The sequence below is a fragment of the Vombatus ursinus genome, unplaced genomic scaffold (genome assembly GCF_900497805.2).
Source record: "Vombatus ursinus unplaced genomic scaffold, bare-nosed wombat genome assembly UNPS02015175.1, whole genome shotgun sequence".
NCBI lineage: Eukaryota > Metazoa > Chordata > Mammalia > Diprotodontia > Vombatidae > Vombatus > Vombatus ursinus.
Window position 1 is genome coordinate 8,402,544 of NW_020954953.1, and position 6,446 is coordinate 8,408,989.

The 6,446-nt window shown below is 38.5% G+C and overlaps 1 protein-coding gene across 1 annotated transcript in view; it reads right to left on the reverse strand.

Annotated features, from left to right (window-relative positions):
• The window catches only part of LOC114031410 (mas-related G-protein coupled receptor member H-like), a 41,260-nt gene that overhangs the window by 22,127 nt on the left and 12,687 nt on the right, over window positions 1-6,446 (reverse strand). The gene's annotated exons all lie outside the window — the stretch shown is intronic.

Consider the following 6,446-nt stretch of genomic DNA (forward strand, 5'->3'; position numbering starts at 1 on the left):
GCAAAACCCCTGACTGTTATTTCTTTCTCTCCTTCCATCCCTACAAATAAGTCATTTTCTAGGATTTCTTTCTTTTGTCTAAAAAGGAGAGGTGCCTCAGTGAGAAATGGATATCGAGAGGAGAAAGGCCTTTTTAACATTGGTTCACTCTAGGCCTTAGTTCCTAGCCAGTAATATTATCATTATTCCAGAGTATACCATATTTTCCTTCATAATTGACTTGTGTTTTTTTCCTCCAGGAGAACATTATTCTCCTTTTCCAATTAAAATTATCCTTTTGAACCTAGCTATATGACAGATGTGATTGTCAGTATAAGCTTCCTTAAATTTCTTTATTATATGAAATTAGCTTGGTAAAAACACTGTTTTGGGGGGGCAGCTAGGTGGTGCAGTGGATAGAGCACCAGCCCTGGAGTCAGGAGGACTTGAGTTCAAGTGTGGCCTCAGACACATAACACTAGCTGTGTGACTCCAGGCAAGTCACTTAACCCCAATTGCCTCACCAAAAAAACCCCAAAAAACTGGTTTGGGAGTTCAGGGACCACTTGATGACCCTGAGCAAATTACTACCTCTCTGGGTTTCAGTTACCTTCACTATAAAATGAAGGGCTTGAACCAGATGCCCTTTAAGGTCTTCTCCAACTCTGATATTCCATGACCATATTGGGCATGTTCTCTAGCATCTCGTGTGGAATAGGAGAAAGGCAGGGCCTCACCACCCTGGGGCATTGCCCTCTTTGCAGATGAGAACTCAGTCCTCAGCTGGACAGCCCTTCTATTTTTATGTGCTCAATGACTTTTTCTGAAGTCCCAGCAGAACAAAATTCTTGAATGTAACCCTGGGGAAAACTGGACATTAGGTCATACATGTGGAAAACTTTATTTCAAAATGGAAGCTTGATGAGGGAGGCAGGGAAGAAGGATTTAGATAAAAATAACCTCTCCCAGACTGATGTTTTCAAGACTTTCCTGCTACGTGGAACACTCCCACAAAAGGATCTTAGAGGAGAAAGGTCAGAGGATTGTTCCAAAGTAAGATGGAGGTTTGGGCTTAATCTGTGGACTGAGCCTCAGCAGAACTGTGAACAGGCAGTTTGTCTTTGGGATCCACTTCTCATTGCCTTTTTCTTTTTGAGCTTTTCCCATGTTCAAAGGCCAGTGGATTGCCTTTGAAGTAGGTACTATTATTAATCTCAATTTACAAATAAAAAACAAACAAACTGCAGATCAGAATGGTTAAGTGACTTTTCCTCAGCTACTAGGTATCTGAAACCATATTTAAACCCAACCAAATCTTTCTGGTTCTTGGGGTTCGTTTGTAATTGTTTAACAAACAGCATTCTGGGCAGGGGGAATGTATGCAAGACATATTTTTAAAAGTTTAAGTTTGAATTATTAGCACTTTCTTAAACCTAGACAATCATAACAATATATCAAATCCTGATCCACCATCTTCACCTATTTCCCTGGTGTAAGTACTCACAATAAAAATTTAACAATCAGCTTGAGCTAGTACAGTTGGCTCTAGCATACCACTGATATACACTGTTCTTTTCTGAGCCTTAGTTACTTCATCTGTAAAATGGGGGTGATAATACCTTCACCTACCTCATAAGCTTGTTGTGTGGTTCAAGTGATATACCTTATGAATTATTGCATAAAAGAAAGTTATTATATGAAGAGTAGGCAGTTAGTCAGTTGGTCCAGGACACCTCTCAAGACTAATGTTGTTAGTTCTTTAATATAAAGGGTGGCTCTTTGGGGAGGAGAAGAAGGGATAAAAGGAAGAAACTGAGGCAATGTAAAAAGATAGCAAGAAAGAGCTATTTAAAAGATAAGGTTGTTAAGGAGGGGCTTCTGCCTTAATTTAAGATCTTCAGCAAATGGACAAATCATAGAAACAGTAGAGTTTCATCAAAGAAAATGACAATGAAACAACATATCCTAATTTGAGGGATGCAGGAAATGTATTCCTGAGGGGGAAGTTTTTATCTACAAACAGTTTGGTCAGTGAAAAAGAGAAAGAATAGATCAGTGAATTGGACATGCAACCTACAAAAGTTACAAAATCAAAAAAAATTATTTAGTGCTTACCAGGCATTGTACTAAGTGATCAAAGAAAGGTAAAGAATGATCCCTGCTCTCAAAGAGCTCACATTCTAACAGATGAGACAACATGCAAAGAACTGTGTATGTACATGATATTATATAATGTAAAAGGGTGGTAATCTCAAAGGGAACGCACTAGGGTAAGGGGGGCCAGGTAAGACCTCTTATAGAAGGTGAGATCTGAGTTGAGTCTTGAAGGAAACCAGGGAAACCAGCAGGTCGAAGTGAAGAGGGGCAGTGTCTTCATTGAGAAAGATGGAGATCTCCTGAGAGTCAGTAGATAACAGAATCTTGACTGATAAATTTGGGTAGAATGAGTCTGAAAGGATGAGAAGTTACTGGTAGTAGAAGGAAAGTCTGGAAGTGGCCATGGGGAGCCCCATGACCAGTGAATTACAGAGATATGAGTAAACATGCAACCAGTACTGGAAAAGGTGGTCAGGGTTCCATGTCATCAGGAAGGAGCTAGGTCTCAACAAAAGCCAAAAGATGGAAGGAGTGGGAAAGGAAAATGTTTAAGATGAAATTGTTTGTTAACATGAGAGTACAGAGAGGAGTGGATAGGTATGGAGTGAGACCTTTGAGTAGTATGGTTGAAAGGATGGAAATAAGGGAGCAGGCAGTGGGGAGCAAGATACGGGGTTTGTATTATGGCATCTGGGAGTTAGGAACCACTAGAATGGGGAGAGTATTGTCAGGCCACAATCGGCTAACCCCCGAGGATGAGTCCAATGGTTAGTTATCAATGTTAGTTTAGTTAGTTATCAATGGTTAGAGAAAGGTCCCTTGAGGGAGGAAAGTGAATTAGATTACTCAAGGCCCTCCCTCCATGTTCAACTTTGTGGCAGGTGATGGCGTAGTGTTCTATGAGGCCCAGGAGGCCCAGAAGGCCCAAAATAAAGCAGATGAGAGCAGGAGACAGTATAGCCTGGAAGAGAGATGGACAGGAGGCAGGACCTCACAATTTGAGATAAGTCTGGTCAGAGAATAGCCTCCATCCCAAGGACTGGAGAACACCCTGGGGCAAAGAGAAATAGAGACTGAAAGGCCTGAATCAGTGCTGATCTCAACAGGAAGAGATAGAAAATGAAATTCCATTCAAAATAACTGCAAAATGTGTAAAATACTCGAGAAACTATTTGTTAAGACACATGAGAACTATATGAACACAACCATAAAACACTTTATGGGGAATAAAAACACACCTAAATAATTGGAAGTATATTAATTGCTCTTGGGTAGGCTGATAAAAATTAAAATGACAACAGTAAAAAAATCAAATAAAACAACAACAGTACATAAATTAATTTACTCATTCAGTGCCATACCAGTCAAACTACTAAAGGATTACTTTAAGGAGCTAGGAAAACTAATAACAGAATTCATATAGAGGGAGGGATATAATGAAAAAAAAAGTGACTTAGCAGTACTAGTTCGCTAGTACTATATTATTACAAAGTAATAATCCTCAAAATGATTTGGTCCTGATTAACAGAGAGAAACAAGTTCAGAAGGAAAAAGACAAATAGGATTACTTTGAAAGTAACATGTTGAATTGTGTGTGCATGTATATATATTTATATACATATATCTATATAGCAAGCTATATAATAGAAAATAGTGGTTTCATAAATAGCCCTTACTTTCTGTTCTCCTTTGCGTAATACATATATGCAGACTCTTTTTAAGTAGAGTTGGACATAATTTGTTCCTAATTTTGTTGGCTGATAATAGCTAATAGATACCATGTTGTTGAGGAATGGTTTTACAAGGAAGAGAAGAATGAAATGATGATGAGCCCAAAGGCTCCAATGAATAAGATTGGCCTAGTTGGCCAAAAGTAGCAAGTGACAAGAATATTACACAGAAGAAAAAAGGAAGGAAAAGATTCTTGTATAATTAAAGGTTAAAATCAGAATTGGGGCTCTTCCTAAAGAGGAGAGAGCTGGATGCTTTGAGCAAGAGGAGGCTACTTGTGCTGCTAAGAATAATAGAGCCACAGAAGCTACCAGGTAAGAGATAATCCAGGCAAGGGTAGAGGAAGAAGAGAAAATTAGGAGTTATAGATGACTCTCTGCTCAGAAATTATGAAACAACCATTTGTCATTCTGTTAACAGTAGACAGATGTGATAGGATCAATATCTACTGCCCCCACCTCAGGTTAGACTAATTATTTTTCTAACAGGCAAGAAAGCTGTTCCAGGATGTAATTGGAGTGAGGGTGGGAGGTGGAAAGGGGTTTCAGGCTCAAGAAACATTGTTGATGATGCAGCTTCCTGGTGATATCAGGTCTTGTTTTCGTAGTTTGCTATTGATAGTTTCATAGTTTGCATAAAAAGGCCAGACCATGTGGAGTTGGGGCCCTTCAGACTTGGTGATTGTCCTAAGGTCCTGAAAGGTACTTGCTGGTCAGATATATTTCTCTATAGAAGGGAAAAGATTCTAACCTAGCTGAGTCACTACATCTTTTTTTGTCATTTCTGTGCAAAGATTAAGTCAACCTTCTCTTGTTGACCTATAAATGTCTCGTTACATTCCGATAATGTAAAATGTAAATTTCTGATAAAACTACCAAAGAACCAGCCTGAGTCAGGCTCTGACATCAAGAATTCTGTTGTCTTTCTGGGGCATGTATCTAAGACATAAGAAAGAACCTTCCAAGACTTATGAAATGGATGACAATTAACCACTTCTGAAGATTCACACAAGCACACATGACACTTTTAGAAGGAACCTAAAAAAGTATTACAAATAATTATGAAATCTTGGTCAAGAAACTTGAAGATTATAAGGGCGTAGTTTTCATTTCCCTGTTTTTTGCTCACTGAAAATATGGTATATAGAAGAGAAAAATTAATTTGGGAAATAAACAGCTAACCAACAAGGTAGTGTCTGCAAAAGAGATTTAGATTTCTGAAACACAGTTTTGGGTTTAGAGTTGATGGATTCCTAGCCATAGATGGAGTAGACCCAAAATAGGTTGGTAAGAATAATTGCCAGGTGTCATGCAAACCTAATCAAAAGGACTTTAAACTAAAAAGGAATAAGAGGTAAAAAGCATGATGGAGAATGTCTGAGTAAAGGTAGAAATTAGAAACAGAAGTGATTTTGTCATTTGAGTGTACTACTGACGATTTAGACAAAAAGAAAATAGTTGAGGAGTTTGGGAAACAGTTCACAAGTCTGTCCCAGAGACATGATATAGTAGTGATAGGAGTTCAAGTATCCAGATATGCTCTAAAGAGCTCTCTGTGCCAAAAGTAGGGCAGCCAATAACTTCTTAACTTGACTTAGTGATAATGTCATCGTTCAAAAATAGGAAATTCTGCTGTGGAGATGATTTTAACTACCAGGGAGGAACTGGTTGCTGGGGTGGAAATGATGGGAAGTTTGAGGGGGAAGTGACCATTCAGTCATAGAGTTTATGGTAAAGAAGAGGAAATCTGAACACAACCTGGCATGCTCCGTAGACTTTAAGAAAGCAGAATTCAAAGGGTTCAGAGAACACAGATAGACTTCTATGGTATATGAAGTATATGCAGTAAAATACTTCAGGGGAAGTCAGCCCAAGAGGAATGGGAGATTCTAAAGAATAAAATTCTAGACACAGTTCCTTTTTAGGTTGTATATGTAAATCATGTTAAGCATACTTCCACCTTAGTCAAGTTGTGAAAGGAGAAACAGAAAAAAAGGGAAAAACCATGAAAAAAAACGAAAAAAGTGGAAATAATATGCTTTGATCTGCATTCAGACTGCATCAGTTCTTTCTCTGGATGTGGATAGCATTTTCCATCATGAATCTTTTGGAATGGTCTTAGATCATTGCACTGCTTGACAAGAGCTAAATCTGTCATAGTTGATGATTGCACAGTGTTGCTGTTATTGTGTACAATGTTCTCCTGGTTCTGTCAACTTCATTCAGCATCAGTTCATGTAAGTCTTTCCAGGCATTTCTGAAATCCACCTGCTCATCATTTCTTTTCTTTTCTTTTTCTTTTTTTTCTTTTTTTTTTTTTTAAGACAATTGGGATTAAGTGACTTGCCCAGGGTCACACAGCTAGTAAGTGTCAAGTATTTGGTCTGAGGCCAGATTTAATCTCAGGTCTTCCTGACTCCAGGGCTGGTGCTCTATCCACTGTGCCACTTAACTGCCCCCTGCTCATCGTTTCTTATGGAATAATAGCATTTCCTTACATTCATATACCACAACTTATTTAGCCATTCCCCATTAATGGGCATCCCTTCAATTTCCAATTCTTTGCCACTGCAAAAAGAACTGCTACAAATATTTTTGTACATGTGGGTCCTTTTCCCTTTTTTATGATCTCTGTAGGAT